Below are 9,066 nucleotides of genomic sequence, written 5' to 3'. Positions count from 1 at the left end.
TGACTATTTGCTAAAAAGCAAAATATCTACCTCATATTGTAATTTATATGCTGCTTAGAGTGTTCCTGTGTTAAAAATAAGTGCATATTTACAGTACAGCCATTTGCAGTCAGCAAACCGTGGTAACTATGGTAACCATCTTGTTGAAGCAGGAATGAGGGACCAATTTAATACATTTGAGGTAGATAATCAAGAGTGTGGAACAAAATGGCTTTATTGCATGTCTTGTGGCATCATAATTTGTGTTATGAGCAAAACGTGATGGATCCAAACAGAAAACGGCTAAATCTGTTTACAAATCAAGTGTTGAAAGCAGATAAGATTAACAATTAGTTGCTCCACAGGAGAAACTGGTCTTAAAATACAGACTCCTTTCTTGCCCACCCTGCCCCCACAAGTCAATATCTTTCGCATGGTTTGCTGACAGGCAGGGTCATCCAAACCACCCTCAAAATATAATTATCAACCATGCCCACCAACCTACAAGATTGGAATGGGGGATAAGTAAGAAGAGGTCTGCATAATAAAAGTTTCAAAGGGAAGAATCTCGCTAACAAACACTACTGTATTAGCTGCGCCGCCCCCCCCCCCCCCCAAGCCATTGTAATGTGATAAGGTAATGAAAGTGGAATGGCTTAGATTAATTATTATCGAGCCCTGCCATAAATAAAAAAACGGCTACGTGGCGTTTAGCAGGGCAAAATGGCGATCAAAATAAGTTCTGCGCTTCAAGTTGTCTCCTTTATTCCCTACGAATTGTTCACTTTTGAGTGCATATCAAGCGTGTTTGGGCGGCTGGCGAATTGATCAAATTCATGTTTGAAATATGTGCACGTTCGTAGTTGGAACAATTTGCAGAAAAATTGATCAACATTTTGAAGCATGCGGTTAAACAGTAGTAGGGAGGAGTGAAAAACCTAAAATATTGGGAAAAGGGAAAAACTCCACACAGAGTGTTGTTTTATACCCAAAGTTGGCAATCTAGGACACTGTCCGAGGATATTTACGTGTTGAGGACATGGTATTTCGGTTTTGTTAATAACCGTTTTCAAATACGTTTGGAGGTAGTTTTCCATATCTGTATGGCATTTTGAACCGAGTTAGCTATCTTGATCATTCGGTGCAGCTCACAGCTCTGCCTTTCTTAAACCCTAAACCCCTACAGTTTTTTAGCCAGATGCCCGCGGAGATGTGCAGACTATTTAGTGCTGACTATTCTAAGGTCATCAAGCCATCCATGATGTCATGCTGGCATTATCATATTCTGTCATTTCATGCACCATGCAGTGATCAAGGCGAAGATGAATGTAACTGCTGAGTCGTTCATATCCGGCGTTCGTGAGCACCATTTTCAGAGGCCGTCAATTGGCTTTCAACCAAGGTGCGATGGCACAAACGATGACGTATCGAGGATAATATTCACTTAAAAGAGAAATTGTGTCGTCTTGAGCATTCTTTTCACCCAAAACCCTACCAAGGATGCAAGTGAGTTAAGGTCATCATATCTAAGGGTTGCTTTGATATCTTCAAAAATCAAACATTTTCTTTAAGTCGTCTTCAACAAAGGGACTATTGAGACGTATGCCAATATGTCTCCTAGACTAGCCATACCCGGGGTTAACACAGATATGGCCGGTCACATATTACAACACCAGCCCGCCCATATCATTATACCATGTTTTGTTTTCAAATAAGTAGGGGTGATTTGTGCTGCCACTTGATAAGATAATCACCCTTACTGTCACCGACCGTTTCTGACTGAGCAGTCCAAATACAGCTTGCTTTGAGCTGGTGAAACACAAAACATATAAACCATCAGCTACACACATGGGAGGGATATATTGGAGTGCCCAACCGGTAAGACGGCGACAGCAACTGTTTTTGGTGTTGAGAGAGACACCAGGAATTGCCCTAGCCGGATGGGATGGGAGAACAGATGCAATTGGTTTTAAGTGACGCCAGCAATAGAAATGCTGAGATCTCTTTTGGCACATCTGTGATCTCACCGTTGAACGTTTTCAACAAATGGCGGGAGTTCAAGTTAAAAGCGTATTCTTTTGGGGGAGTCATCTGCCCCGCCACCAACAATGTTGACTTGTGCCCCCCTCCCCCGCCCTAATGTATATGAACAAAATGGGAATACTTGGCCAATGAAGTGCGGAAAGTTTCTCTGAACTGGTGGTAAACTAGGTACCCAAACACATGACTATCAATATCATGCTAATCTGTACCAAAAAATATCCTGTAGGTACCCAGTGTACCCGCGTGGCGACTTCCCTGTATGTCAGCCCGTCTGCAAACTCGGCATACTTTTACAAGATAACACGGGTGGATCAGGATGACAAAAATGAACTGCTGTGTGCGGTATGTTCTTAAAGTACAGGGTGGCTTAGATAAAAGTTGACGGACGTTTGTCTCAAGCATGTCAAGAATATTTATCGCGCAATTGTGACTGTGGTCGCATTTGACTGCAAGTTCAGTGACAAAACACGTTATTGTTTTTAATATTGACACGGATTAACAGCAATAGCCTGCAATACATGCAGCAATATTGGAAGTCAGAGATTCCACATCCGTCAAACATCGGCTATAACAAATGCTCCGACTGGCCCCCTAGTGGTCAAGGATGCATAATAGCTGAGCCTGTTGTAGGAGGCCGATTGTCCTTCGGTCTTGTCGACGATGATGTGCCCCATTTTAAGCCCGAAGGCGGCCTGGAGCTCTTACAAGCTGGCTGCCTTGTCCACGTGGTACTTTAGGTTACACCACAGTTACCCCAGTGCCACAGACCGGGCGAGTGCAAAGCCACAGCACTGCAAACTTGGAGGTAGTGTTCCGCATTTGTGTAGGGCTCGGAACTGAGATAGCCATTGCGAAGATCGTGTAGTGCGGTTCAAAGCCCTGCCCTTTATAAGACTTAAAATCAACTGAGCTTGACGCCCGCGAGCTTGTGCAGACTATTTCGTGCATACTTAGTCCAGGCCACCCAAGTATGCGTGACGCCATAGAAACATCTTGCGAATGCTGACGCCTCATTTTGTCGTGTGGTGCTTAAGGCCAAAAAATTATTTTTTTTATAAAAATAAGAATATATTTGAGTCTGGGCTGCCTCCGCACGATTTCCACACAAACGGACTTCAGTTGGATCTCGATCAATGTAATGCGTTTAATGCGAGTTTCGATCACGAATCGCGCTATATTTTATATAATGCAGGAACCTGGAGAGTGGCGCTAGTTATGACGGAAATAAGGTTAAGATAAATCGAATAAATAAGAAATAACGCCATAATCGAGCATTTAGCATTAGCATAACCAATTTCTAATAACGATTTTCAGCGCTCTTATTTTACTCATGTGAGCTCTGACCCCATCACACGACCAAAAAAGGCCTTGTCGACGGCAGAATTTTGCGGCGAAATTTTCACGTGCCGCTATGGTTGGCACGGCACGCCCTGCTCTCTGACGTCACCTGACCGTCAGCGCGGCCACTGCCATCTGCCGCGGGCTATCCCTGTCACGGATGGGGCGAACGCATGAAGTGACTGGAGCCCACCCCGCCACTTATGGGTGAATTAGAAGGCAGGAAGGCGAGCACTCCAACCAACCGAAGTATTGTGACGGGCTATAGCAGATTTCGGGAGGGGGCGGCGTAAAGAACAGCTCGGTCATGCATCTTCCACCTGGCTGTACCACAAAAAAGATGGTCCGGTGGAGTGAAATTATCACATTTTGTGCGGTGCGGCATAGAGAGATGGAAGTGATGGGATGGTGCGCGTGGTGTTTTCTTTATGAAATGGATGTTTCGTTGGTAACGTTGTCTAACCAAAACATCCTGGCGTACTGAAGGTTTACGACTTTTGACATGAAACCTCCCGGTTTGGAACAAATGGTGAAACGCCAAGAATGCAAGACCCTTCTTGTTTATGCAGCTTCCATGTTGAAGGCTATCCAACGAACACGGCCCATACATTTTAAGTTCAACACGTCTCAAAGCTGTCAGAACGTCGGTCGCACTAATCCTTCCTATTATCTGCCCATCTACTAATTAGGTCGTGCAAGTCAGTTTCGTCTTTGCACACATAAATCCCGGCAGTGTACACAAATTTTTATTGCCTCTGGTATGTCCTACGTGTGAGGTCATGCCATTCCGCATCAGACGTCATTTTACACCTCAGGCCATGGGTGAAAAAGGTTTCTGATTTGCCGGATATGATTGCACGCACGCACGCAAGCAAGCACACGCACACGCACACGCACACGCGCATCTGTATATATATATATATATATATATATATATATATATATATATATATAATATAGACATATATCTCTCATTACATCTCCTCCTCTCTCTCTCTCCGTCTCCTCTCTCTCTCTCTCTCTCTCCTCTCCTCCTCTCTCTTCTCTCTCTCTCTCTTCTCTCTCTCTCTCCTCTCTCCTCTCTCTCCTCTCTCTATCTTCCTCTCTCTCCTCTCTCTTCTCTCCTCTCCTCTCCTCTCTCTCCTCTCTCTCTCTCTCTCCTCTCTCTCTCCTCTCTCTCTCTCTCCTCTCTCTCTCTCTCCTCTCTCTCTCTCTCTCTCCTCTCTCTCTCTCTCTCTCTCTCCTCCTCTCTCGCCCTCTCTCTTCTCTCTCTCTCTCTCTCTCTCTCTCCTCTCTCTCCTCTCTCCTCCTCTCTCTCCTCTCCTCTCTCGCTCTCTCTCCTCCTCTCCTCTCTCTCTCTCTCTCTCTCTCTCTCTCTTCCTCTCTCTCTCTCTCTCTCTCCCTCTCTCTCTCCTCTCCTCTCTCTCTCTCTCTCTCTCTCTCTCTTCTATCTCTCTCTCTCTCTCTCTCTCTCTCTCTCTCCTCCTCTCCTCTCTCTCTCTCTCCTCTCTCTCTCTCTCTCTCTCCTCTCTCTCTCCTCTCTCCTCTCTCTCTCTCTGTATATATACATATACATATATATATATATATATATATATATATATATATATATATAGTAAAAGTGGATACACTTGACTATAGCCGTCTACAATCTCGTCTTTGGAGGCATCTGGCCGCGATGTTGGGGCGGTTGTGACGCACGACCGGCGTCCACGCGGCGGTGCGGTCTCCCAAACCGACTCCGAGTGAGCCGCTTATCGTGGCTGCGGGGGCGGTCGCGGCGCTGTTCCGGCTGGCGGGGATTTCCGTGTGGCGGCCGCCATGCCTGCCGGCGCGACGGTCTGCGCTGGTCATGTTGTGGGGGTTTACTGTCAGGATAAGTCACTGACAAGCTTCCTTACGTCGCTCATTCTGGGCTAATGAATGTCCTGGCTAGTGTGTTTTTTTTATTTGTAATATCCCACATAGCCATCGTTATGGTATTTGGCGTTCATGTGCAGCGGGAAGCATACTGCACTAGGCACCTCACCGCTGTGCGACAAGCCCGGGTTTCGTAGCTGGTTTCGTAGCTGGCCGTGCTTTGGTCACGTCCTCGTGATAAGATGAGGATGGTGTAGAACTGCTCTTCATGCCTGACTGATCATTGCCTGTTAGCATCACGCGCCTCATTAACCGACTCAATTGTGAGCGCTCTTTAGTGTATCAGGTTGGGCCGCCCAGCCCTTCTCCGCCAGGCCGGGCTCAAGCTTGGTTGGTGAGGATGGGACACAATGGCCGGAGCGTCTAAGTCAGGTGACGCATAACAGAGTCCTCTGCTCGTGTCAGGGCAATGTGACGGTGCTAGGATGCGTTCGCGGTATTGCGTGTTAAGGTCGCTCGCGAAGGGGATGATTCTGAAATATTCTGGCCAAGGACGGAAGAGTGCAGCAATGCGGAGTGCGTGTCGGCAGACAGCATCGACTCCGGTGGGAAGTTACTATGTTCTGCAGCCTATTAGCATGATTTAGGATGACCTGAATGTTGAAATGTGCTGCGTATATCACAAGCTGTGACTCATCAGCAAGAGGCAGGCTGAAATCGCTTCGCATCACCACATCAAGCAGCCTATAAAACCTGACGCTGTAGCTTCAGCGCCTGTGTATGTAACGTCACACAGACGCGACAGGACGGCTCGGGCCTGATCCTAACTGTTATAAGTTCGTAGCGCGAAATGCAATTCACCAGCACGGATAAGTCCGATTAAGGATGCAAAAACACCATTCATGCCCGAAATCTAATTTGCCACCAGAGGTCTTCTTGTAATTCCGCTGTAACCTGATTTAAGATGACCTGAGCTTTCCATTAAGCCACTATGACCTTCACACACGTCGGGCTTCACAAACAAGTCGCACTCCCAAAGCGTGTCAAAACAAAAGAAATAGAAAATAAACGCAAAAAGCTTTGGTATTTGCCAGCAGTTGAACAGTGTGCGACACTATTATGGGAAACAGCCTCGGCTTTTTCCATATTTGATGAGAGATACTGACAATTTCAGACCAAGGCCACCTCTTTTTTCCGAGTTTTAAAGCAAAAACAAAGGTACGTCAAACGGCGCGGTCCAGTAAACGACGGGTTGAATGAAATGAATGTTGCGAAAAAGAGAGCCCTGAAACTGAACTAAAAGTCGGAGGCGAGACGTGTAATCATGACATTTGGGGCGCGAGCCCGTATGTCTGTGACTGGTGGGATCGCGTCTGACACTTTTCCAATTGAGAGGTACAAACCGCGTCCACCTGAGCCAGCAGGAGAGAACCACGGTATTAAACAGCTCCTTATTTTGAAGATGGAAAATGCAGGAACTCATGGGTTGATAATTACTGCGCGGTGAGGTGATATGAGACCCTTCTAATGCACCTGGGCAGTGAGAATAATAAGGAAAAAATGTTGCTGACCGCAGCGAGATTCCTTGATGCGTGAAGAAGTGCACACCAATAAGCATTGAATGCAAAATAAATATAAATATGGAAAGATTCGTGATAACTACATGACATAATTGAGTGTAATCTTTCAAAACCAATAGATTTCAGAGACTGCGTGACAGTCCTTGACTGGGTCCTACAGAGATCTGGAGGACCCCGTGAATGCAGACTGTAGGTCGAAATGGGGTCAGAACATCGCATTAACATAACCAAACCCTGTTCATCTGGAAAGATTTGACCTTCAATCGGAATCGATTCATTTGGCGTAGTTTTGAGCATATTCGCTTACAAGTCTTAGAACCAAAAAACCCAACGCCTGGCGATGCAGCCTCCATAATCCACGCGGCGTCGGTCCCGAGGCTAGCGCTAGGCGGCAGCCAACAGGCGGACGAAAATTATGACGCATCTGGAAGAGGTATCTTTGAATGCTTTCAACATTTTCAAGCAAACTAAAACCCTTATCGCTCGTGTTGCTGTAATTGTTAATCTGTTTTGAGGACAACAGCACAATTATAAAGGTGAGGTAGACGCCCCAGCCTAATCAATGAGCAGTACGAGTGCGAACAAAACTTTCGGAAGCATTATTTCATGACGGTCGCCCTCGCGTGCGCGGCGCTCATCGGTTGGTGCTGTTGGCAGCGGCCAACGCCGTTCGGTTTTATGAAAACTGCAGCGCCGCCCATAGCTGTTCTCACCGCTAAGATTGCTAGCGCGCAGGCTGAAAACTTCCTATGTAATTCATCCAGAAAGTGGATTTTTCAAAACAACAGGACGCTCTCAGACAAACAGGGGCTACCCTTTTTCACTTTTGGCCTCATTTAAATCTACTCTTTTGGACACTGAGACGCTTTTTATCGGCAAGGAGCCCCGTGGGTAGTACAATAGGGGCACATTTTCGTCTCCGACCAAGCACTGAAAGGCCACTTCGTCCCAGCTCAGGGTGCCTACCGGCTGCCATTTTTGCAACACTGGGCGGCGTTCCCTGGTCGATCCGGAGGGTCTGATGCATCCTACATCTGGCCCCGCCCTGACGCGGAAAGCCCTCTGACCCGGCAGTTGGCCCAAGATTGATCCAGTAGCCCTGATTGGTTCAGCATGACCCCTTATCGCAGCAGGTGGTCTAATGATTGACACAGATACTCCATTCCCGATTAACGGGCAAGTGGTTGGAGTGGGGTGGAGGACCTCTGTTCTGTACTAGAGACCCTGAGTGGCACAGGGCCCTTCCATTATCTTCTTGGGGGCTCACCATGGGCTCTCATGCTTCCTTTTATTTCAGAGAGCCTCCGACCAACGCAGGAAAACATCTGGGATTCGGAGCCCAGTCTATGTCCCTATTCATCAAATACTCCCTTGACCGACTCGGGACCTGGTGCTGACACAGGACCCTTTGTTAAGCATTGTGGGCCCTGCCTGGCACAGGGCCCTCATTGCAACAGCGGCCCAGATCAATGCAAATCGTGCGGGCCCCGGCGTGATGTGACTAACAGCTGTAACTCTTTGAGCTGTACGTGGCCTTCAGCCTCCCAATCGCACTATTGATCCTCGATCCCAACGAGCCAATCGGGCCTGTCTTCATCTACTCGAACGCTACCCTGGCCAACTCGGGACCTTTTACCGATACAGGATCCCTGTTAGGCAATGTGGGCCACTGACCGACACGGGCTCACATTCACTCAAGGGCCCCGACCAATATAAATCAGGTGCTTATCCCTGCTCGGGAAATATGCCCCCAGATTCAGACCGAGACGGAACCGACTAGATCCTCGTCGACTCGGGGGGGGGGGGGGGGACAATCGGCGCAAAGAGTGCTGTGATTGGCATTTGAGAACTCGGCTCACAGGGCCAGGACCATTAATACGACCTCTCACCAGCCCGTCGGGCCCTTTATTATCGGGGTCTGTACACACCAAGAAATATGTATCGCAAACAATGGGTATGAGAAAAAATGATGCGCAAAAATGTGTAAGCAAGTATGGTATCAAACATGCATGTGGAATATTTTGATATGAAGAGTCGTGTATGTGCGCGAACAATGTATGTGCGTTTGAATAGAAATGCAATGGGAATGCTTCGTAAAAGAAGAGATGCTGTGCGGTATGTGTTGACGGGGATTCTGCGACGGCAGGAGTGACTTAAACGATTTCGACCATGATTTGCGCGGGTGATGATTTATCCACACGAATGCTTGCGATTTAGAGATGTGCGTACAAATAAATGACCCACTAATATATGAGATACGAATTTT

Source organism: Pollicipes pollicipes, unplaced genomic scaffold, assembly GCF_011947565.3.
Source record: "Pollicipes pollicipes isolate AB1234 unplaced genomic scaffold, Ppol_2.1 Scaffold_3447;HRSCAF=4054_pilon_pilon_pilon, whole genome shotgun sequence".
Classification (NCBI taxonomy): domain Eukaryota; kingdom Metazoa; phylum Arthropoda; class Thecostraca; order Pollicipedomorpha; family Pollicipedidae; genus Pollicipes; species Pollicipes pollicipes.
The sequence above is the reverse complement of the archived record's forward strand: the minus strand, read 5'-3'. Positions refer to the sequence as shown.